The sequence below is a fragment of the Podarcis vaucheri genome (genome assembly GCF_965113315.1).
Source record: "Podarcis vaucheri genome assembly, chromosome: 8".
NCBI lineage: Eukaryota > Metazoa > Chordata > Lepidosauria > Squamata > Lacertidae > Podarcis > Podarcis vaucheri.
The window spans coordinates 43823528-43849594 of record NC_138766.1 but is presented as its reverse complement, the minus strand read 5'-3'; the positions used below and the strand labels follow the sequence as shown (position 1 = coordinate 43849594).

Here is a 26067-nt window from a genome sequence, read left to right as displayed (position 1 = left end):
GGTGCGCACCGACCCCTCTCGCTCTCCAGGCTTCAGGGAGTTCCCGCAGCGCTCCCTAGGCTGCGGATAGCAGCCTGCTACTGGGAGCACGGGGCGCACTGAAGCAGAGCGCCCCGCGCTTTGGGCAGATATCCGTAGCCTGGGGAGCCCTGCGGGCACGCTGAAGCCGCGGCTGGGGGGGGAATAAAATTTTGTTTCTTTATTCCCCCCCCCCAAAAAAAAACTAGGTGCGTCCTATGGGCCGGTGCGTCCTATAGGGCGAAAAATACAGTAATACCCCTCCCCACCCTCTCACTATATATAAGGGTCTGGTGACTTCTGTTTCAGTATATCTGAAGAAGTGTGCATGCACACGAAAGCTCATACCAATAACAAACTTAGTTGGTCTCTAAGGTGCTACTGGAAGGAATTTTTTTATTTTCTTTCGACTACGGCAGACCAACACAGCTACCTACCTGTAATGAGAGCTTACGTCAATTTGGTTTTTTTTTTTGCAGATTGCCATTGCGCCTATTGAGCTTTAGAGAGTGGGTTTTCATAGGGAAAGGTCTGGAGCGGGGGAAAGGGGCATTCAGACATGAAGCTTTAAAGTGCAGACTGTGCCTGGAAAGAGCAGAGGAAAATTAAGTATGAATAAGCCCTAAAAGATCTCTTAGCAGAAATAAGAACCGTTTTGGAATCTCTGAAGCTGACCACCTAAAGATGCTGGAGAATTCCGATGAAAACAGAAAAAGGAGCAGAAATTGTTGGTGTTCACTTGTTCATCCCATCTCACAAACAAAAACCAATCTGCTCATATTTGCTGTCGCTGCTTCTTTCAGTCTGCAAGTGATACAAAATTGATTACATTTCCCTCCATTTGTGTTGTATTTTCTCTGCATTGAAACAAATGGGATGGAATAACATGACAACATAATGTAATTTGTGAAATTAATTACAGTGGTACCTCAGGTTACATACGCTTCAGGTTACAGATGCTTCAGATTACAGACTCTGCTAACCCAGAAATAGTGCTTCAGGTTAAGAACAGTTTCAGGTTAAGAACGGACCTCTGGAACGAATTAAGTACTTAACCTGAGGTACCACTGTATATGAATTACCGTATTTTTCGCTCTATAACACGCAGATTTTTACTCCTAAAAAGGAAGGGGAAATGTCTGTGCGTGTTATGGAGCGAATGTGTGGTCCCTGGAGCCGAAAAATGAGACAAAAATCAAACCGCGCTTCAGGGAGAAGGGAGCTCCGTGAGACAGGAAGCTGCTGCTTTCCTGCATTCTGCCTCAGGGTCTTACTGCCCGCCCTCTCTGTTTCGTTACTGTGTTTGCTCAAACGGAACAAAGAGCAGGGGAAGCCCCTCCCCTCCAGGCAAGTAGAGGGGAAAGCAGAGCGTCCGTCCTTCTATCCTCTCCCTGCTCCGGAGGAACAATGTTTGTGAAGGGAAGAGAGATTACAGGTTCGGCTTAAAATTCTGATTTGACTTCCTGCTTTTTGTTTTTGGAGACACACAGCATTCAAATATGCTTTCTTCTATTTAAAGAGGGAGAGAGAGAGAGAGAGAGCACACGCTGGCTGGCTTGTGTGGGTGGGTGGGGGGAAACTTTTGCCTTCCTTTCCTCACGTTATAGCCCTCTCCTGCATTCTTAGCCTTCTGTGTTTTTCCTTCCCTCCCCACTTAAAATGTGGTTACAAAGCATGGATCCACATGGATCCTCAGGATCTTTGCATTGGGTCACCCCAAATTCACCATCAGAGCACACAGCATGTCCATGGCTACAGCCTGCCCCCCCCCAAAAAAAATCACGCACCCACTGTTGCCTGGGGCTGCAATGGTGCAAAAACGTGGTTACAAAGCATGGATCCACATGGATCCTCAGGATCTTTGCATTGGGTCAGCCAAAATTCACCATCAGAGCACATAGCATGTCCATGGCTACAGCCTGCCCCCCCAAAAAAATCACGCACCCACTGTTGCCTGGGGCTGCAATGGTGCAAAAACGTGGTTACAAAGCATGGATCCACAGGGATTCTCAGGATTTTTGCATTGGGTCACCCCAAATTCACCATCAGATCACATGTCTGTGGCCACAGCATGAAGCACAAAAATGATACGTCCACTGTTTCATTCAGAATATTTTTTCCCTTGTTTTCCTCCTCTAAAAACGATGTGCGTGTTATGGTCAGGTGCGTGTTATAGAGCGAAAAATACGGTACATAAATATTTTGGTCTACAACTGCCATCATCATTCATCATGGTTAATTATTATTATTATTATTACATTTATATCCCAGCTTTACTACAAGGAGCTCAAGGTAGAAACATGGTTATCCCTTCCCCATTTTATCCTCACAACCACCCTGTGAGGTAGGGTAGGCTGAGAAACAGTGACTGGCTCAAGGCTGCCCAGTAAACTTCATGGCTAAATGGGGATTTGAATCCTGGCCTCCCAAGTCCTAGTCCCACCTTCTAACCACTACAAGTGAATGGATGCACAATTCTGTTGACGTTGAACCCTTCAACCCAGTGGTTCCAGTATTTTTGCTTTTCAGGGGCATTCCATACGGCACTGCAGAAAGCAAAGCATGCCAAAACAAGGCTGTGGCATCCAGCTATTTCTGGACCAGGCTGGTAATTAGCATGCCATTGGTAATTCCCTGCTGTCTCGAGCACTGTGCTTGGTTCCTTATTCCAATACAGAGCGTTGGGAGACGGGGTTTATCTTGTTTGGAAATGTGGCTTTGTCAAGACCTCCAAAATGTCACTGTGAGATTAATCGCTTTCCCAGCAAAAGTTCAACAGACCTGGTATTTCCATTGCAATTGTTGATTTTAAGTAGGGTGCTCTTTGGAGCAAAGCTGCAGCTTGATAGACTGGAGCTTAATGATACTTCATTTCAAAGAAGGATGTGCTATCACCTAGAGCAGGAACGACTGATATGGTGTTGGGGGAGAAGGTGATTAAGGAGCAAAGACTCTTGTTTCATTAAAGGATCTTGCACTTTTCTTATCTGTTTCTAGCTTTAGCTTCCTATTTTTGTCTCTCTAGACAGATGTTCCAGTTAATAAATCTGCTTTCACAGAGGTGATTTTTATTTTATTTATTTATTTTTTACTTAGCCCAGTAGAGTTTCTATTAACCCCAAGTATTTTCTCTTTGCTCGGTGACTGAAAGAGCTCTGGTTCAGCTAAGCGCACCACAGCTGTTTCATGTTCTATGTATTTCTTCACAAAAATGCCAGTGGGGGGGTGGGGGTGGGAATGCCAGTTCATAATTTCTAGCAATAAAACAAGGAGAAAAGTAAAGTATTTGAGAAGGAATAAAATATCTAGGTGTCTGTTTTGATATTAGCTGGTAGGGAAAATTCTCCCCTTTAACACCCAGCCTACATTTTAACTGGATACGAATGGTCACACTCCTCCACATATTTGCAGTCATGTGGAGTGGGAGACCTGAGACACCCACACGGAACTCCCTCAGCAGTTCCCCTGCCCCACCATCCATAGGTTTGGGAAACATCTGCAAAGGGAAGCCTGCTGCACACACATAGGCTCACCCTGTTATTTGGAGTCCTGACCAGTTACTGAGGTGGAATCCGGACACGCATATAAAACAGCTTTGAAAATGCTTTTTTTAAAAAAGCGTTTTAATAAATACATTGAATTTTCCATAAGGCTCACCATCGCCATCTAGTGTCACATTGTATATTGCACTTAAACCACACTTAAAACGTTTTATTTGCAGCTGTATAGCTGACTCCTGAGAGAGCCTATGGCAGAAGTAGCCAGCACGATGTTTTGAAGATGTTGTTGAACTATCAACCCCAGCCATTGGACATGCTGGCTGGGGCACATGGCACTCAGAGTCAACAATGCATGGAGAGCACCACATTGGCATATTTGCCTCCAGCAAGCTTCAGTGCCTGGATGAACAGAGGGTGGGAGCCAGTGGGAGGTATGATTGCAGGCACTGGCCATGCAATGACAATTTGTAACCTGTGCAAAGCCAAGTTTGGCAGTAGCTGTCAAGGTGCTGCTATGGGAACCTTGGGGTTATGGCATGGATAAATAACTTTGGTGAATCCAGAGGAAACTGACATTCACTGCTAGGGTAGCCATACGTTCGGAATTTCCTCGACATAGCTGGTATTCAGCCCTCGTAAACCACCCGGGCCCATGTTGGCAGTGTAGATTTTCACAAAAATTCAGGAAAATGAGAGTACCCCTGAATATTTATTTCAGAAAAAAGCATTGGCTATAAGTATAAGGCTCCCATCATATGTGTATAAGGTTCATATATTTATACAGTGGTACCTCGGGTTAAGAGGTCCGTTCTTAACCTGAAACTGTTCTTAACCTGAGGTACCACTTTAGCTAATGGGGCCTCCTGCTGCCACCGCGCAATTTCTGTTCTCATCCTGAAGCAAAGTTCTTAACCTGAGGTACTATTTCTGGGTTAGCAGAGTCTGTAACCTGAAGCATCTGTAACCTGAAGTGTCTGTAAACTGAGGTACCACTGTATATTATAATCTTTTTAATTTAATTTAATTTTTAAAATCACCAATTTGATCACTATCAACAGAAATTTTGTCTCCATGAACTCAGCCTCTGAATTAGAAATGAAATAAGCCTGTAACTTCCTATATTGTGTTATTGTCAATACTTGCTCTTCCAGGATCATCAACAAAGAGAAAGAACTACAGGATATGTACATATTTTGTCTGAGAGAAGCCTTCCATTTCCTGTGCTTGCCTACACAAACATATCCTGCAACTATTTAAAGTTGTAAAGAGGCCACACACATAGTGAGGCTCTTGTGAACCATATGACAGAGTTCATCAGTCAGAGGTGCTCTGTGGCAAGGGTTTCCTTCTGTCTTGAGTGTTGGAATGTACCATTGTTTGTATTCTAAAAATTCTTATTATTTAGGTACTTGGTTCCCCCCCATCTTAAGCTTTAAATTCTTTTTTGTTTCCTTTTTGCACCAGAGAAAATCTTAATAGAGAATTAGTATGTCTTTGTTTAGAGGTATCCTGCTCCACCCTGCATCAGTTGTAATTGGATCAACAGATCTTCAAAATACAGTAAGATCCAATGGGCAGAGATCAGTGGACAGTTGTTGAACCTAAGAGAATTGTATTTTGAATCCTTAATGGGAAACTTTGGACAAGCTTTGAACATGCAACTATCCCTTACTGTCAATTTCCTGTCAGCAAAATGGGAAAATTTGTTCCAATTGGCGTTGTTTTGCCAATGACACATTGAGTAAAGGTCTGTGATAGCATTCTGTTCCTGAAATTAAGCTGGTGCAGGTCTCACCATGATCTGGATTAATAACCCATATGTGCACCATTTGGTAGGAGTGTACCATATAAATCATAACAACCACCAAGATCTGGCAAAAGGAAGTCAGGAGTCGAATTGTTATATTACTGGACTTTGCAAAGAAAAGCAATGATCATCCAACACCCCCTGCCCAAAAATATGTTTAAATATGTTTTCATTAGCTCATTGTAACTCATATAGGCTGGAATTGTATGCCGCTCCAAGGAAAACATGGAGGTTAATAGCAATGAAACTTGCACATGCAAAGGCATCCTTCTTCTCCCATTTATCTTCTCAAAAACCTTCTTTTTTAGAATTGTGTAGTAGCATTAAGAATGACTTTCCTCACTGTCAAAAAATATTTCAACGGTTGCAGAGTCTGATAATGCCACATATAAGGAAAGCAAGCATGAACGAGCAATTCTGTCATATGTTTCTGGTTAGCATATTATTTTGTAATGCACCTTTTATTTTTTCCTGGATCAGGTATTGGCTTTCAGACTGTTCTATTTCTCATTATAGTTTTGAGTTTTCTTCAAACAGGCAAAGTTGCTGCAGCTTCTTCAGTTTCTTGTAAAATAATTCAATGGAATTGTAACTTTTACATTATGAGCTGTTGATTTCATATCTGATAACCAGAAATGTCATTTCTGCCTAGCACAGTTTGAAGTGCTGCATTTTGTTTTGACAAGAACTTTGGATTTTAACATTACAATGACAAAAACATAAGGATAGCTAGACATAAGAAATATTTGAAGGGCGTGTTGTTTTGCCAATGACACATTGAAGGGAATGGCCATGGAAGTCAAGCACTGACGTCAAACAGCATGAGTTTTGACACAAGGTTTGAATAATGAAGGTATTTCAATTTGCCTAGCCTACCCCTTTGAATAGATTTTTTTCAGTTTGATTGACTCTGCATCAGACTTCCATGTGGATCTGTCCCAAGGCCTGCCTAACCAACTCTCATCCTTTATCTGCTGGCTAGGAATGGAGGAGAAATTTTGTTTGGTGTGCATTTAAAGCCAAATCTATCAAACTCACAACTTCCAAAACAACATGAAAACCAAAACATAGCTATCCTTTGAATTTTTACTTTTCTGCAATTTTGCAATTCCTTTATCCAAACAATAGTTTATAAAAATGCCGACATTAGGGGATACTGTGCAAAGAAAAGGAGATATGGGTAAAAAATGCATACATGCATTATATTGGGGAAAACTGCATGCAAAAAAGTGTGAACATTAGTCAAAACTGTATTTAAAATGTGTTATAGGAAAAAAATCACACTAAAATGCTGATGAATTTTCATGAGAATTTTTTTCTAAAAGCAAAATGCAGCAAAATGTGGAGAGCTGATTTAAGATGGAAAAAAATGAGAAACTGAGATAGACAGATTGACAGATATTTCCCTCTCTGCTGCTAGTCTCTGCTAGCATTCCAGCTGCTGTGACCTTGACTACCTATGTTCTAAAACACAGACCATCCTTTATTAAGGCGACATAAAATAAAATATTCTTTTTTTTACTCTTCAAAATCCTTGAAGATCCTTGTGTTGTCTCATAGCAGTGGGTTGAGAACCATCAAATGCATAGTTTGGCATTACTATATTGCACTGAGCTGTTATGAAGTCACTTATTTTATATGACACTATCATTGTAGGAATAGTTAATGTCTTTTAGGCTGCAATCCTTCGCAATTAGTTGGGAGCGAGTTTGAGTACAACACAGCAGGACTTGTTCCACAATATCAACATTTTAAAGAGGGGGGCCATTGTTTCCAAGCTATGTATTTAAGAATGGGGCTGTTTCATCAATGACCAGCTCCAACAGCTCAGAAGACATTATTTCCCTCTGTGGAAAAGAATGTCCCAAGGATGATTGTTTAGAAAAGGGGTCTCAGAAACGTGCGCACTACTTGAACAGAGTAGCCACATTCAACTTGGATCTACTTCCTCTTTGACTGAGGCCAGACACTAATTGGGGCAACACTCTCCCAGCACCTCACCCTTATTCTCTGAACCAAAAACCCCTTCCTTGTGGAATGGTCAAGGCAATAGAGTGTGAGTGGCTGACCTGTGGCCTTCCAGAGGCTGTTGGACCACAAATTCTATCATACCTGGCCACTGGCCATGCTTGAATGAGGTAAATGCGAGTCCAGCAGCATCAAGAGGTCACAGATTCTCAGCCCTGCAATAGTTCGCCTATAAAGGCCTTCACACTAGTTAAATCTCATAATCCCTGGCACATAGATTTCACCTGGTCCTTTGGAAGTGAGGCTTCTTTTTTGTTTTAATTTTCTCTTTTTTTGCAAGTTGAATTTACAGTTGTTTTTGCTTGTGTCCTTTCCACAGGATGCCTGTTAGCCTGGGCTGACAGTGTGGTTTGTACATGAAATGCATTCAATTTTTTGGATCAGTGACCTGTATCCCCTTTGTTGATATCTTATGTAAGAGGATATATGATTCTTACTGATGTGTCATAAAGTGTCTCACCCTTTTGCCTTTTAGAGTCTTAAGATAAAAACTTGGGACGAAGGAGAGAGGTTATTCTTTGATTGAAATGATGAATGTGTCTTAAAAGCATGTGCATATGTCTCACCATTCCAACCTCCACCTCTTTCGCACTGCTTTCTAGATAATTAGGAAAGGTTTTCTGAAGTTCTTTCTAGCACAGCACTGTCACTGCACATGTCTGTATACTTGTAAATGCCAGTAGGTTTGAATCACAGCAAATTCTTTATTTTGGCTTAGCTGTAGGTAGTAAATTTAAATTGCAAGTTACCTTGATGTGAAGCAGTGTGGGTGAGAATCTGTTGCACTTGTACTCCCTGGGGTTGTTTCATTGAAGTTAGCCGAGTTTACACTAGGGAGATCATCAACTTTGTGACTCAGTTCTGTTTTGGAAGTGAATCAGTGTGAGTTTATATAATATTTAATAGGACTTTGATAATATCCTGTAGGCCTTGCTGAATGAAGACGATATCAGGAGATTCTGGAAATGTTCTTATTGTTCAACCATTTTGATAATCTCTCTTTGAATCCTCCAAATATTATTGCTTTGTTTTCTGTCAATTGTGACTTCAAATTCATACAACCTTTGCTTATGAATGTAGAGAAACTCTAGCACTTTTTCTGATCTAAGTACCATGTGTGTTAAGGTAGGATAAAGTGTTATAAGCTGAATTAATCCAACTCATCACATAGGAAGCTGCCATTCTCCAGGTCAGGCTATTAGTGCATGTAATTGCAGTATTCTCTACTCTGACTGTCAGCTGCTCTCTAGGTAGTTATTTCACATCACCTATTTCTTGATGTGTTTAGCTAGAGCTGCCAGCAATTGAAGCTGGGATCATCTGAATGTGGTCTACCACTGAGCTATGATTACCTGGAAGTTTTGCTGTGGCAGCTGCAGACAGATGGTCCATCTTCAAGATGCATGGAAAAATGGGGCACAATAGAGGGCATAGAGAGAAGGGGCAGCAGGTTAGTTTGCCACCCTGTCTACCATCTCAGGATTGAGTCTATTCTTTAGAGCACTGCAGTTGGTTGTGCAGAGAAACATACAATACGTACGCTATATACAGGAGTACCTGCAGTCTGTACATTGCATTGGAGAGGGTTCCAGCCCCTGACTGGTTTTTAAAATCAAGTATAAAGTAAAACACATAAACACCTGTACTGTCAGCTGCCCTTTGGCCTCTGCTGTTGTGTGGTTTTAGCACTGATGTTTAACATGGAATCCTAGAAATGTAGCATACCATTTGAACTCAGTTTTGATGACTGAGGGGTAAGGTAAAGGGACCCCTGACTGTTAGGTCCAGTCGTGGACGACTCTGGGGTTGCAGCACTAATCTTGCATTACTGGCCGAGGGAGCCGGCGTACAGCTTCCAGGTCATGTGGCCAGCATGACTAAACTGCTTCTGGCGAACCAGAGCAGCATATGGTAACACCTTTTACCTTCCCACCGGAGTGGTACCTACTTATCTACTTGCACTGAATGCTTTCGAACTACTAGGTTGGCAGGTTGGCAAGGTTGACTGAGGGGTAGGGCTGTGCAATAAACCACCATATCATTGAATACCCAGCAAGGCCCTCCGCCACCGCAGATATATATCGTGATATATCATTATATTTAGCTGGTGCTATATCGTGATGTTGAAAACCAGATACTGCCCATTCCTACTGATGGGTCTAAACATAAAATAAACCTTCTGATACTGTGCTAGTCCCGGGGGGAAGGTTACCGTTGTCGTAGTCAAAGTCCAGTCCTGGGTCACTAGCCTGGAAACAGTTCACAAGGAGCGAGGCGAGGTCTGAAGAGGAAGCCGGGCGGGGACAGGAACACTGGAAGGTCAGGTCTGGGTCCGGGCAGGAGCAGGTACTCAACGACGTTGCTCCCACAACCTGGGACCAGGCTGACTGGCCTTTATCTTCTCTGAGGCCAGGGGCCGTCCCGGCCCCCAGGAGACCCGCCTCTCTCAGCCTTAAGGCGAGCACTCCTCCTGGGAGAAACCAGTTCCCTCCACCTCTCTGCCCTAAGCCTCTGCAGTTCAGGAGAGGCTGGGGAGTTACTGGACCCAGGGGGAGACTCACCTTCCTCTGGCAGGGCCGGGAGAGGCGCACCTGTAGGCACTGTGTCCTCAATCACCTCCGGAGCAAGAATGGAACCACCTGGTGCCTGCTCCTGAGGATCCGGCACAGGTGCAGGCGCTTCAGATCCAAGGCCCCGCCCCAGCTCAGCCGGCCCTGGAGGCGGGGACTTTTGTGCAGGCTGGGGTTCCTCCAGTTCAGCCTCTGAATCGGATTCCCAGGCCATCACAGATACCTTCTGTAAATCTTTCAAGATCCTGTGCTCTTTAACAGTACTGGGTCTAGAACATGGGTCAGCAGCCTTTTTCTGCCATGCACTGGTCCACCATCCCTCAGACCATGTGGTGGGCAGGACTATATATTTTTTTTTGGGGGGGAATCAACAAATTCCTATGCCCCACAAATAACCCAGAGATGCATTTTAAATAAAAGGACACATTCTACTCATGTAAAGACACCAGGCAGGCCCCACAAATAACCCCACAAATAACCCAGGCCAGATTGAGAAGGCGATTGGGCCGCATCCGGCCCCCAGGCCTTTGATTGCCTACCCCTGGTCTAGAGGCTCACAGCATGAAGCATCTGATAGCAAATAAATAAATGGAGTTGTGGGTCACACAGCAAACACTTCTGGATATTAGGGAGAACTTGAGTGGGACTCTTTCCCTTTTTACTTTAAGGTCGCTCCAACAATAAAAAGCCCTTTCAGACCAGAGCATTCTTTCTCTAGATATATGCTAATGCACTGTGAAAGTGCTCATCATGCCTGGATGGGCCCTGCTGATAAACTACTGCCTGGAGATCTTTCCAAGTGCTAATGTGTCAAAGTGCCTCCAAGCACAGGGTGAACATTATTAGTGCTTTCTAAAGGTCGTGTCTGCTGAAGTTAGCTTGTACACTCTGTGGGGGAGAATGATATTCTCACTTTTAAAGAGATTGTTTTGTTTTGTTTTACAGGGCGCAGGATTTTCTGATTGGAAAAGTCAGGGACTAATAGGAAAAATCAATATAGTTGGAAAAAGTGTCTCTTACTTGTACATAATTGCAGAAAAGCAAACATTACAGTTTAGAGTTGGCTGATTGTGAGCATGTTTTTCAAGAGTTAGCACTGTTACTTAATTAGTAGGTTTGATGCGCCGGAGCTTTAAAAGAGCTTTAAGACTTTGAAAAGCTTAATGACCCCTAAAAGCCATTTGTACCCTTCCCCCTCCCCCTTTTTCATCATCCTGTGCCATCCTTACTATCACGTAATTGGAGAGAATAATTGAATAATTTTTAAATGTTGTTTGGATTAGATTCAGCTCTACTGAAACATAAAGATATATTGAGATGCACTATGATTCAGGTTAAAGAAACGTTAGAACAGTTTCAATCCTTTGTTGGGTATAACTTTTAAATTGAAAAATATTCCTTCAGTGGCAGTCAAACTTACTGAATAAATATTTGTCACGAGAAGCTGCTAGTTGCTCACTTTGAGAGGATGGGCATGTTTAAATATTGTAAAATAAAGTATGGCATATTTCACTTTTTATCTGCTGGTGCATTTGCATCAGGATACTACTGGTCTGTCTGGTTGCTTGCAGGGTTCCAAAGTGCAGGAAGCTGTTGAGTCATCTCATTGCGTGCTTGCGGAAACATTCATTTTGAACTTAGTCTTGCAACGGAGTTGATATATTCTGTAGGTGGCACTGTGGTCTAAACCACTGAGCCTCTTGGGCTTGCCGATCAGAAGGTCGGCGGTTCGAATCCCTGCGATGGAGTGAGCTCCCGTTGCTCTGTCCCAGCTCCTGCCATCCTAGCAGTTTGAAAGCATGCCAATGCAAGTAGATAAATAAGTACCACTGCGGCAGGAAGGTAAATGGCGTTTCCATGCACTCTGGCTTCTGTCACAGTGTCCCATTGCTCCAGAAGCGGTTTAGTCATGTTGGCCACATGACCCGGAAAACTATCTGTGGAAAAACGTCAGCTCCCGCAACCTGAAAGTGAGATGAGCGCCGCAACCCCATGGTTGCCTTTGACTGGACTTAACTGTTCAGGGGTCCTTTATCTTTTTTACCTTACCTTTTTCTATAGGCAGATTTAAAAGACCAGACTAGACTTACTAGTGCAGGTTTTAGCAGGAGTGAATGAACCAGATGGGGAACATGGAACAGTTTTTGTTTAGTATGGTGATTTAAATATGTTTTCTAGATAAAATAGAAATAAATGTATGCTATGTTCAGAATTGCTTGGCTATCCTCACAACAACCGTGTGATGTAGTTTAGGCTGAGAGACAGGCCCTGGTCACCCAGTGAAATTCATTATGGAGCGAGAATTTGAACTGTGGTTTCTCTTACCCTAGTCTGACACCCTAACCATTACACCACACTGGTGTTCTAAAATCATGGATGCTGCTGCTGCTGCTGTTTATTTATTGAAAATATATCCACACCAAAGGATATAAGAGCCTGAGGTTTAAGAAAGATTTACATGGAGGAAATTCTTGTCCTATTTGTCTTTCATTTTCTTTTTTTATTCACAAGCGAAGCTGTGTGACATTACAATTACCTTTTTTTAAAAAAGAAACAGAACGCTTTTATGAAGCTTGGTCTTCATCATAATTATCTAATTGCTTCTTTAAATGGATGCCTCTGGTCAAAAGGTGTATTCAACCAATATTAATGGACATATTTAATTGCTGTTCACCCTCCCTTCAATGACAGTCATAATCCCTTTTATTGTTTTCGATTTAGCAAGTTGACCCTGTTTTAATGTGCACTATTATGAAATTAGGCTTTCAGACACATCATTTGATTACACTTCATAGTATGTGTTTGCCATCTTCATAGATTATGGCTTATATCAGAGAGAAATAGCTGTTGTTTTCTCCATATATGCTATATGTTAGTGGCAGTTGAATTTTTACTTTTTTGTGGATGCAATTTGTACTTGAAGTCTTGATTGTTACTGTTTGTCATTGCTGCTACTTTTTCTGATAAATGCTCAAAATGATTGTTCACACTATTTCAAAAACAACAACACATTACAATAAGAATTTAGAACAATGCTATTCCATAGCATACAAAAGGAAGAGCTCAGATGAGTGCTTTAAGTAGTCTGTTCATGAGACTGTTTAAAAGTGTGATGAAAATAAACAAGTTTTAAGAAGCATGTTCCTTAGACATACAGTGCAGATCCCAGGAATGATTTGAAGGAACATAATGCTACTATCCTGCTGAACATAAGCAGTCTGTTTAACCATCTAGATTGGATACCTCCTAAAAGCTCCTGCATAAACTCTCTTCAGCCTCTCTCACGGAAGAAATATAGGATAGATGTGTTGATAAATAATATAAATATCTTGCCAGTGTTACTTTTTCAGCTTGTTCAGTTTGTTTTTACAGTCCAATCCTAAATGTAGTTAGCTGAAAGTAAATTCCACTGAATTCAATGATACTTAATTACCTAATAAGTCTGCCTTCTGATGAAGTCGTCATTTCTTCCTTTTTTCACTGAATATTTCTCTTGTGCTTGAGTCAATTCCTAGAAGAAGGAAGAAAAGCAAAGTCCAGTTTTGAGTTGTGGTAGCTTTCCCTCTATGCCTAACAAGCATTTCTTCCTAAATATTATGATTTTAGTAGTAAAGGAAATGCAGTAACTATTGTGACAGTGTTCTGCTGAAAAGAATGGAAGTCAGGTATTACATTTGGAAGACAATATGCTTTTAAATAATTGTAGCTAAAACAAACTAGAATGTTTTCCTACTGCTATATAGTTCTTTCTTTATTTCACTATTACGTTTAACTTCATGAGAATCCTAAGACTGAAATTGCATTGATCAAATGTTCATTTCAGGAAAGCAGCTATGGAACAATGAATTGATTGCCACTTAACAGTTGTGGTTACAGCAAATTTAGAAGGTCAGTGCCCAGAATAGTGGTGGTGGTGATGATAGTTGGTTTAATTTAACGTAATGGACACTTACCTATATTTGTTGAAAAATGGAGCATATAACATGTGTTGAAACTGGATTATTTAGTCTAAATAAGGGGGTTTGGCCTGGATGTTATGGAGTGTTGTTGCTGTTACAGTCAGTAGTTGCCTGAACATGTGAAGATGGAAACTGGACCAGAATTGTGGATTCACCAGAACAATTCACTTAAAAGCTTATTTATGGTCATGTAAGCTCTGCCCACAGAGTTCCTTGATCCCTGGGCTGCTCTTCAATTCTTTATATTGTTAAGAGTTTGACGGAGAGGAAGTAGGCTATATGTAAGATCCTGCAACTGTTAAAATACAGTGGTATTACCTCGAGTTACAATACCTCGAGTTACAAACGCCTCAGGTTACAAACTCTGCTAACCTGGAAGAGTTACCTCGAGTTGAGAACTTTGCCCCAGGATGAGAATGGAAATGGTGTGCCTGTGGTCCAGTGGCAGCAAGAGGCCCCATTAGCGAAAGCACACCTCTAGTTAAGAACAGTTTCAGGTTAAGAACAGACCTCTGGAATGAATTAAGTTTGTAACTAGAGGTACCACTGTATAGGCCAGGCTAGCTTCCTATGTTGAGGTGATCACTTAGGTGATGCACCATTAAGACAACAAAGGAAAAGGGGTTCTCCCTCAACTCAGAGATATTTAGAAGGACAAAGCGTGAGTTTAGAGTTGAAAGTACTCACTGATGTTGTCAGCATTGTGAAGTTTTCATGTTTCCTCATGCTTCTGTTTATGGAATGTGCCGAATCAAAATTATCTGAAAGCGGCCAGACATGCTCCCAGATTACTTTCTTGGAACTGTGTCCAAGGATGACTTGTTATAGAAATTCTTGGCCACCGAAAGAAAACTAAAGTACACTTTCTGCCTCTGTTTTGTAAGTTTTGGCAGAGTTTAGGAGAGTATAAAGGGTTTTTTATCATTTGTTTGTTTACTTGGTAAAGATGAGAGTTCATTGCCATTTCATGGAGGGTATTGATTTGTTTCTAGAGACTTTGAAGGTTTGCTTTTCTGCTTTGGAGAATGTTCCTGAAGTTGTGGATGTTGTGCTTTTTTATATATATATATAAAATTACACATACTGTTTTCTGCTGTTGTTTTTTAAGCATGGAAATTTTAGTGCATATTTAAAGCATTTCCCTTATTTGTATTTTGTTTAAACTGAAATTAGCAGCATTTAAACTTACAATCCTCCTGATAAACATGGTAGTAATTTTGAAAAAAGGTTTTACATGCTCATCATTACAGTGGTACCTCAGGTTAAGTACTTAATTCGTTCCGGAGGTCCGTTCTTAACCTGAAACTGTTCTTAACCTGAAGCACCAATTTAGCTAAATGGGGCCTCCTGCTGCTGCTGCGCCGCCGGAGCACGATTTCTCTTCTCATCCTGAAGCAAAGTTCTTAACCCGAGGCAATATTTCTGGATTAGCGTGTGTAACCTGAAGCGTATGTAACCTGAGGTACCACTGTATTACATTTTAATGCAGATGATGGAGCCATGCCTCCAAACTGATAAGAAACATTGTTCCCCAAATTTTGCATGTTAAATTTTATTTATTTTATGTTTTGTTGTTGGACCATGCAGGCAGTTTTTAAAAGTCCATAGAAAATGCATGTAGACCCCCCCCCACCTCCATTAAAGAGGTCTCCACAGTCACTTACAGACTCACTGTTAAGACTGTGTTCATGGAAGACCATCTTACTCAGCTATGAGTGATCGCCAAAGAAGAAGACCAGGACAGCCACAGGTGGGGGAAAACCTGGTTCTTTTACAAGCAGTGAGCACGAAAGTGCCAGAGGCAGAAGGTGTACTCAAAACTAAGCTGATGGTCAGGAAGGAAGGCAAGGCATAACAATTTAGCAACGAGTCGTTCAGACTAATGACCTGGCTTGGCAACAAAGGTTTTACAGGAACTGATGTGTGCCAACTGGCTTCGGGAGTTAACTGACGGTATGAAGCTAGGAGAGATGGGAGGAGTCATTTCAGGCTGGAACTGTAGTCCCTGTTCTACGTGGCACATGCGGTAAGTTGATGGAGACTAGCTGTTGAAGACAGCTGTTTGAGACCCACCCCTGTGTCATGGACAAATTTGTTTATTTAGGTATAATTTATATGTCGTCCTTTGCACAGCTCACAGGGCATTTTAGAATGTAAATAAGTGCACAAGAATACATAATATTTGTAACCCACCCCCTTCATTAGAAATGCCGAACAATAAATTGCCGAATGGCAATAACTAACAGGCCTCAGGGACTTGAAAAGCTTTGGGCTAAGGTCCCTGTTTTAGTTATTTCCTTTTGAATCATGCATAACTCTAAGATCTGGGAGCCATGTGAGAGCCATGTGACAGTTGGCTTCCCCTATTATACCTACAAATAGCAACCAGACTTTCAGTTAGGTACCTGTTAGCTTGTGAAGTGTAAAAGCAAAGAGGAGCAGTGTTCGACTGCCACACACACAGCTTCAGAAGGATCTTCTACAAAAATCTGCAATAAAACTGGCTTCTCCCAGTGGTTACTCAGGAGAAAGTTGCTAGAGCAGGTTGGAGGTGGGGTTTAGTGCAAACCCTCCCAGTAACTGGCTTCATTTCTGTATTTCCATGTCTAAATCCTACTGTTTCCTGGAAATGTTAGTTTGGTGAAGCAGACTTGTGAATGTTTTGGCATGTGTTGAGATAGTGACTCATCACAACCCAATTTTCAAATGCCTGACAAAATTATATTTGGTGACAGAGCATGGTGCTTATCCAGTGTGCCAAAATCTCCTGAAAAGTCCATGTGTAGGGACTTGATCACACACAAATCAGTTGCGTGAATTCTTCACAAGTTGTTTTACAGTCATTAGTTTGGAAGCAGGGCCTCAGAGATCTCTAGCCAAACGTTCATTACCTTCTCTCTCAGCCTAATAGAACTGCCTGCATTGGTGCAGATAGCTGATATGGATCAGCAACCAAAAGTTCCTGAGTCAAACCTGAAGAAGTATCACCAATCTAGCAGGAACACAGATTTAACTAACAAGCCACTGCAGGAACCTAGAAATGAAAAAGGGCCTTTGACCCTTACTTCTTTTTTCAACATGACCCTCCAGACAAATGAGTTGCTGACCAGGGTTCTGAGACTTGCCAATTCCAAACCTTAAATTGTTGGGATTGTCCTAAGCAGGTCAATAGCTGTGCTATGGAGTGATGTGATGCCAGCATTACAGAGACATTGGCACAAGCATACAGAATCCAGGGTGTGAATCTCTGGGACTTGTTGAGAAATGTTTTTGGCTGTGTGAATGGCAGGGCTTTAACTGTGGTTGATTTGACTGGCCTGCTTCTTATGCTTATTTTTAAACCATCATTTGTCTACTGTTGCTAGTAAACAGATGAGGAAATAGTACAGTGCACTTTGTTTTATATGGAGGTCAAGGTACCATGTTTCTTGTGTGCCATTTCCCTTGCTGTTGAAGCTTGACTTCCACTGTGTTTTTGTCATTATTTTATTTATCTTTTCATAAAAGAAACATAGGGGTTTTGTTGTTGTTGTTTTTTACATAACTTGTTCTCCACCTTAAGTGCATGTATTCCACACACCCACACCCGGAGCAAATCACTGTGATTGCCTCAGGTTTTCACATATTGGTACCATTTTTAATTTATTTTTTGCCTGATAGTGAATTGTAGTTGAAGTGCAAAGCCTGTGGGGGAGGTCATTTCAGCTGGAAAGGAAATAGATAATACTGTTTGAATTTACAGAAGGAACACATTGTTTTGCATTTAAAAATGATGGAGCCTGATTGCGTTTATGAACCCTTCCAGCTCTTGAGACTCTGTGTTCTAATCATGAGTTGCCAATGTTGATGGTAGTTCTGTTTCAAGCTTTTTACTGTGCTTCCATTAATGGGATGGTGTCTGCTCCTTCTGCTCTTCTGGCTTTGCACATTACGGTAAGTGTTTGTCATCATTCTCTGTCTTCTGTGTTCAGTGCCAAGTAAAGTGTTTTTTTGTCTCTCCAAGTTGGTGGCCCTGGTGGAACTGAATTGTCCACCTGGGAGAGAAAAATAAGGCTAGCAATCTCCAGAGGCTCCTTTGATTTGCATGATGATATCAACTGAGGCTTGTTGGTGTATGTCTCCTACCTTTCTGCATGATTAGTCAACATGACTCCAAGATATATATTAGCCTTTCTCCATTACACTGACAGAGATTAAGAGTACTGTATCCCACCTCCTTGCAGCAAGTCTCTTGTGCCTTTTAACAGGGATGCTAAGTCATTGTTAATTATCAAAACCTGCTTTCATATCATTATTTGTTAAAACCATATATGTTTTGTTACTCATTTATGAAATATTCATTTTGTTACTTAAAATTATTTCATTGTGCCCTCACAGTATGGGATAGTGGCAGGGACACTGACTTCCACAGGTCTACAAAATGTGGTTTGAATGCCATATACATTCAAATAGAAATGCCATCTTGAGGGAACATGGAGTGAAAATTAGAAATGGCTGGTTATTTCATACCAAGAGTGGAGCAGAGAGGCCCTTATTGGTACAGATTCTGGGGAAATGTTCAGCTTCTTTCTCTCCTAGGTGAAGATATCTTGATGCAAAGGACCACTTGGGCTCCTTTTAACCTGTGCATTTATTTTTATTTTTTAAAAGTCTGAAAAACTGAGCCTTGTGACTTATCACAAACTACTTTTGAAACTGCTCTCAGCTTCAAAATACAGTTTGCCATGTGGCATGGTGATGGCGGGGGTGGCTGCTATTAGAGAAAAACAAGTCTAAAGTTCCCCTGGGCTCACAGAACTAGCTTCATAGCTTTTTGGATCCTGTTTCTTTTGCGGTTGTTTTTTAGTTTAGCTCCAGGATGGCAGATCTGCACTTTTTGTAGATTTTCAGATACTTATCTAGCAGCATGAATAAGGAATAAAGACAGAATGATGCATAGTCATCATTGTGCAGCTGCACCATGTTAGGACAAATGCTTATTTAAATATTTTCTGCTTGTGTTGAAAACTGTTTTATGTGTTTCTGTCTAAAATTAGTTTAGCGTTAAAAATATAGATATTTTATTTTAGACTAACCGTAGGGGATGGAGGGGAAGCAGAGAACTAATTTGGGGTGAATTTGGTCCTCATCTTTCACTTCAGATAGTTTCTGGTACATATATGTTATCTTTTTCTGTAAGACCTACTGATGTTCATCAGTAGTGATGACAACAGTTGTCAGTCTTGCTTAGCAATGTTTGGGGAGCAAGTTCTCTTTGTTATCTAGATCTGATTAACCTTCTGGACCAGCATGTCTACTTACTGTAGCCCAAACATGTATGGTGTTGTTTTGCAGAGCTCGCTCTGACTTTTAATCTGATCTTCTCCTTGTTCAGCTGCCGCTAAATTAAAATACACCTCCATGTTTATGCAATATGTGTTGTTCTACAGCAAAAGGTTTGTCTTCTAGTTTTTAAAGAAGGGTTTTCTTCAGCTATCTCAGTGGTGTATGTGAGAGAGTCCTTTGTGAAAGAGTTTGTTCATTATTCTAAACTCATTGGAGAAACGCACAGTCCCCCCACCGCACATTCTCACTCATGCAGAAATGCAACTTGGATCGATGAAGCAATTCCAAGAGGGCTTCAGCATAGCTGGTGTGATACATCTATCTGAAGGCTCAACCAAAGTGGACTTGGCACTGGTCTGCAATAAATTTGGGTGTAGACAAATCATATCTGAAAGACTTAGTATGACAATTTTCTAGATAAAGGTTCTACTATTAACTCTCTTTGATGGACAAGGGACAGGAAACAATAGATCTAGGATACTAAATTACAGTTTGAAAGAAACAAATGGTGACTGGAACTTTTAATTTTCCCCCCTCTCTCAACTTGGAAAGTTTTATAAAATATCTGTTTGTGCATGTATGTTAAGAATCTAGAAAACATATCTTATCGCCCTGTGTTATCATCACAGCTCTCTTACATAACCCCATGATAAGTTAGAGTATAGAATTTATATCTTTGAAGATGGCAAGATTCTGTTTGGAAACATTTTTTAAAAAATGGGTGTGTTCCCATCCAGATCCATCATAGGTTCTGTCCAAGCAGCTAGAAACTATAATACAGTGGTACCTCAGGTTACATACACCGCTAACCCAGAAATAGTGCTTCAAGTTAAGAACTTTGCTTCAGGATGAGAACAGAAATTGGGCTCCGGCGGCGCGGCAGCAGCGGGAGGCTCCATTAGCTAAAGTGGTCTTCAGGTTAAGAACAGTTTCAGGTTAAGTACGGACCTCCGGAATGAATTAAGTACTTAACCTGAGGTACCACTGTACATAAAAGTGTGCCTTCTCAAGTCAAGAAATGTGTTTTGTGCGTGCTTAAGCAGGAACTCACCTGTACTCAGTTCCGACACCTCTCAGTTGGGTGCCATTGCTATTATAAGAGAACAAGGAAGGCAGTCATGGTGAGTTCCAGAACCTCTTTTTCTAGAAAAGCACTGTCCATAAGTATTTACAAATTATTATTTTGGTTGAGGTGAAGAGGGAAGGAAGGAGACCTTCAGATGCTCAAAAGAAAATTCAAACAGTTCTTCTTCAAAGGCACTCTTAGCAACCATTTTCAGTCCTGGTCTCTTCCCAGTTATGTTATATTCAGTGACATTTTAGCTTGTACCTGAAGTAATCTTTCCTCCCCCCCCCCCCCGCGTTTGGCACCTTTCTGCATTTTCATACTGGGCTAAAGAGAGTCAGCCCTCATGCACTATGTGGAACAGAGCCTTTTAGATTATATTTTTGATAAAATAATAAATTTCGCTTAGTCGAAAGATCTTATAGTCTATCTAGTGCAGTATTTTGATAGTATCCTTGTGTTTGCCCAGGGGGTGGAGATATTTAAGAGGTATGTACAGTTTGAAATATTTTCTTTCAGAGAATAGACCTCAGTATTTTACACCCAAATGAGAAATAAAATGCTTGTCAGAAAGTAGATATGGCCCCCTCCTCTGCCTACTATGTTGGGGAAAAGAAAAGTGAATATAGTTCCCATTATTGCAGTTACGTTACAAGATTATTAGCTAAATAGAAATTGCTGTTTTACTTCAACAACAATCAGACAGGCTAAAATAAGTGCATCTTCAGTCAATGAATCAGGGAGCAAGATTTGTAAAATGGCACAAGTCAAAAGCCACCCAGAGATTTACGGTATAAGGCAGTATACAAATTTCATAAATGATGATGATGATGATGATGATGATGATGATGATGCTAATGAAAATGATAAAGGAAGGGCACCAAGCAGGAGACAGAAACTTGAGAATATGCTCAGTGGTGTCGTGTGCTAAGGCAAAATCCTGGGCCTGATCTGAAAGCTTTTATTTCTAGCAAAGAGTTATATCTTAAGTAGTGCCATGGAGTTCCACTGGTGAAGCAGCACTTCTGTTTATTCTCTTCCCCCTGTTTTCCTCACTAAATCATCTCCAGAGGGTCCCCCAACTCCCCAGGTCGGATGTATGAGGCCTGTAAGGGAAGGGAAAAGAGGAGAAAGCTGCAGGGGAGAGAATGGGAGTTATTAATACTCAATCCTGGAAGGTCATGAGGAGCAGGAGCAGGATACAGTGGTACCTCAGGTTACATACACTTCAGGTTACATGCGCTTTAGGTTACATGTGCTTCAGGTTACAGACTCCGCTAACCCAGAAATAGTGCTTCAGGTTAAGAACTTTGCTTCAGGATGAGAACAGAAATCGTGCTCCGGTGGCGCGGCAGCAGCAGGAGGCCCCATTAGCTAAAGTGGTACCTCAGGTTAAGAACAGTTTCAGGTTAAGAACGGACCTCCGGAACGAATTAAGTACCTAACCTGAGGTACCACTGTACTGGTGTGGGGAAACAAGTGCTGGTGAGTAACAGCAAGATTGGTTGGTTGCTAGAGGTAACACTGGCAGCCTGAAAACTGCTAAAATGGTTGCTGACCAAGGTTCAGGTCAGCAGAAACCCTAGGGATATAGCTATGTGAAATAAGCAATAATAAAGCATCCAATTATATAGTTTTACATGCTTGTCCCATAGAACTCAATGGAACGCAAGCCCGAAGCGAGTACATATTAAAAGAATAACATGGCATACAGGAAGGTAGCAATAAAGTCTCATGCTCTGAATATATGTGGTTACCAAGCTAAAATAATGACTGATTATAAATGTTCAGAAATCTGGCACATTGCCTTCTTTTTCTGTGTTGAAAAAAAATTGTGTATTTATGAGCAGCAGTTTGGGATTTAGTAGCTAGCCAGGGAACATAAGCAGAACTAAAAAGCTGAGGAGTTTCCCCTCAAGGCACTTCTCAAAACCAGCGACAGAGAGAGGTCACATGCAGAAAAGGATTTGAAATAGTCACATAAAAGCAAAGGATTTTAAAGTCAGTTATTCAAACTGGAATTTTCAATAGAACTCATCTTCCAGCCACTCTTGATTCAGGTAGGGGGCAATTCATTTTTAATTACAATAATGTATGCCTCTGCATATTTGGATATACATGGATAAGTGCAAAAGAGAACCTTTCATTGTTGTATACCAGATATAATTTGAGGTTTTATGACCCAAGGAACTTGTGAAATTCCATGAAATAATGCTACAATGTTGGTTTTTGTTTTCTTTGATAAAGATACGGGACTTAATGTGCGGCGTGATAGCTTCCATTATATGACTAGTGCTCTAGCTGCTACAAATGCTTTGTTTCCCTTCCTCTTGACTGGAATCAACAAATTAATAAGCAAAACGCAATTGCTGCATTTGCTTAATGGCAGCTTCCCCATGAAAAGGTAAAAGAGCATATCAAGGAATGTACTTGAAACAGAAGCGACGAGGAGATGGTGTTGGTCCTCTGTGCCACTATTCTAATTGTGCAGCAAAGAGAAGAGCCTAGCAAATGTTTCAAGTAAACACTGCTATCCCACGCCCTAACCCATCCCCCAAAGTCTTGAGAGACATGCCTTTATATTTTCAGTTATCTTGGTCTAATTCAAATATCTAATTGATAAATATGTCCTTCCACCATTGCAAAACTGGGATTCACACAATTACAATCCAAGTGTAAATTCTTCAGCAGTATTAAACTTGCAAATGACAGGTCTAAAATTATAAATATACTACCTCTTTGGTTGTGCAGTAGCCAACCAAAAACATTATAATCCATGATGAATATTAACCAGTACTGTACTGTTTGATGTAGGTATATGAAATATCAATGCAAACAGGCATGGAAAATATTGGTTTTATCTTTCATTCAGAAATGGAAGGTTTCTTATTTAAAAATCACATAAAATAAAAAACCATTAAAAAAAGAAATGGAAGTTTTCTTCACAGTTTCTTCTAACTAGAGATTACTTAGTGTTCTGAAGAATAAAACTGGAAAGAGATTTAACACTTTCATTCATATCTCCCACTACTTCTTAGATCCAGCTCTGAGTTTCAGCTCAGTGGAACTGAGGACTTTCATGGCAAGGAGCAGCAATTTACACCCATTGATCAGAGGCTGTTAAATGAACTTTCCTCTAGAATCATTGATTTCCCCTTTTGATTTTTTAGAAGGGGTGTTAGGTCTTTTGCTTAGCTAGTTGGCTAGATTTGTTTGTGCTAGGTGGCAGCATTTTCCTATTTCCCTTTGGTTGTTAAATGTATTTTATTTATTCACATACCACCTTGAACCCTGGAAAGTGAGCTAATAAACCATTTTAATAAATAATTATTTCATTTTTCCGATGACTGTTTTTTATTTATTTTTATTTATTGAATTTATATACCACCCTATACCTGGAGGCCTCAGGGCGGTTCACATAAAAAGATCACAGTATATAAAATAAAAATAAAAGCAATAACCCAATAATACCCCTCCCCCCAAAAGAGCCACATTTTAAAAGGGTGTGGGATGTTGATCAGGTCAACCAAAGGCCTGGTTAAAAAGGAACATTTTTGCCTGGCGCCTAAAGGTGTATAATGAATAGTAAATGAATTTATTAATAGCAACTAATAAAACAGATACCTTAAAAAGTAATAAAATGGTGAAAGACACAGGGGAAGAGGATTGTTTTGAATCGGAATAACTGACCATTGGCAGTAGAAATCCATGTTGGCTATTCCACACTCTTCCTGTTGCTCTGTCAAAGTGGGAGTCAGGAACAGGTCAGTAATAACTCACAAAGTGTCAATAAGATTAACTCTTTATTCAAAGAAACAAAACATCTCAAGCCTAGTGAGCACAGCAACTCTTTGCAGTAGGTGTTGCTTCAATGAGGCAGTTGCGAGGACTGAAGATCCTCTGTAGGTTCTGGGAGACCTGGGAGGGGAGCTGGTCACAGCAAGAAGATCCTGCCTCATCTCTGCCTCTTGGCCCCCCCTCCTCTCCAGCCTTCGCTTCTGCCTTTGATTCTGGACTTCTCTCTGCCACAGCCTCTTCCTGCTCACTAAACCCTGTTGCCCTTTCAGCTTTGAACACCTCTTCCTCCCAGTCAGCTCCCTTTTCTCCATCTGACCACTCATCATCATTCCACCACATAGCCCCTGGCTCTGAACTTTCTTCCCCTGGGGGTTCCCACCACTGCCTCTCACCACTCCTCATCCTTCCTGTCTATTACATCCACTGCACCAGAAAAAACAGTGGCAGAGTACTGAGAAAATGTGCCTTCAACAACAACAAGAAAATAGTTGTAATTATTATTATTATTATTATTATTATTATTATTATTATTATTATTATCATCCCTCATCTGGCTGGGCGGCTTCCAATGAAAGATTGAAAATACATTAAAAACCAGTCATTAAAAACTTCCCTAAACAGTTGCATTAAAAATGTTTCTGGAAAGGTTCTAAAGTTGCTTGGTACTATGGTACTGACTTGCTGTCAGTACCTCCTAAATAGCTTTTAATTTATTATCGGTCAAAGCCTGTTGGGCATTCTTTAGTAAAAATAATAGTGGAAAGTGTTTATGGAAAAGAGTGTTGGTTTTTAATGTGGATGCCACCAACTGACGTTTGAGCAAATTTGTCTTGCCCAACCTTAACCTCTGTGGAAGATGGATAGCAACACCTTGTTCCTTTGACAACCATTAAAGCAGTACATTTGATGTACAGTAATGCACATTAAAGGAGTAGCATAACCCAGGTGGTCTTACTCTAAGCAATTGCAGGGCAGGGGGGAAATGACAATAGTGTTCACAAACAAGTCGAGTCCAGAAATCAGATTAACCAGTTTATTTAGGGAAGTGAGAAAGTCAGTGCATAGGTGCAATCTAAAGGAAAGTAAAACACTAAGCCAAACTGTCATTGCAAAATGCATTACCTCTGCTGTTGGTAGTAGCCCCTGGAGTTGGTTGTAGGGTGAGAGACAAAGGGCTACAGCTACCATATCTATATTGCCTTTTGCGCCCAGGTGGCTTTGAATGACAGGTTGCTAGGCCCAGCCAATTATAGAACATACATCAAGAAAATGAACATAACACCTTTGGGAAGTTGGGAGATGGGGCTGTCAAAGCGTTCACTACTGCCAAAATTATATAACTTCTTAGCTAGACAGCAGACTTTGGGTTGTGTATTCAGACTTGGTTGATGGAGGGGAGACATGACCTCCATGCTTGAACATGATGGAGCCTAAGAGAATTCAGATACCTTAAAGGGATATGCAAACGCAGGGCATACTTTCGTGACAACGAAAAGATAATAAGCACATTTACACTGGTAAGTGCATGGTTTTCTTTTTTCTTTTTTAAGTGTCAAATTTAACATAGATTTTTTTTTAAAAGGAAAGAAAAAGACACGCAATAGCTATACACACTGTCAGCTCATATTGTGAATACAATAGCCATTATTACTTTCCTCTAAAATTAAAGAATAAAGGTCAATATAAGCCATCCAGGTGTCCAAATAGGTACCTACATGAAATTGGTGTTTATAGATACAAATGTAACCAGGGTAGTGAGGTCTGCAGACCATTGCAAAATGGATGGTGAGCATTTACCCTTTTCAGGCTTGAAGTCTAAGTCTCTTGGCAACCATAAGGGTTGCAGCACCCCTTTTGTTTTAACCCCCATGATACAGGAATATAATGTAAAAAGTACATGAACATCTACAAATGTATTTAATTTGGGCAGTACAAAATTTATACAGATAACAACTTCAGATTAAAAATACTATATCATCAGACATGCCTACATCTT

The 26067-nt window shown here is 40.9% G+C and overlaps 1 protein-coding gene and 1 long non-coding RNA gene across 2 annotated transcripts in view; one reads left to right on the top strand and one right to left on the bottom strand.

The window, feature by feature from the left end:
• LDLRAD4 (low density lipoprotein receptor class A domain containing 4) overlaps window positions 1-26067 on the top strand; it is a 263298-nt gene that overhangs the window by 67213 nt on the left and 170018 nt on the right. The gene's annotated exons all lie outside the window — the stretch shown is intronic.
• LOC309539246 overlaps window positions 494-26067 on the bottom strand; it is a 31358-nt gene continuing 5784 nt past the window's right edge. The window contains exons 2-4 of the long non-coding RNA XR_014222785.1: window positions 13357-13434; window positions 697-822; window positions 494-603 (exon numbers count right to left, since the gene is read on the bottom strand). This is a non-coding gene — a long non-coding RNA (uncharacterized lncRNA). The remainder of the gene's footprint in view (window positions 604-696; window positions 823-13356; window positions 13435-26067) is intronic.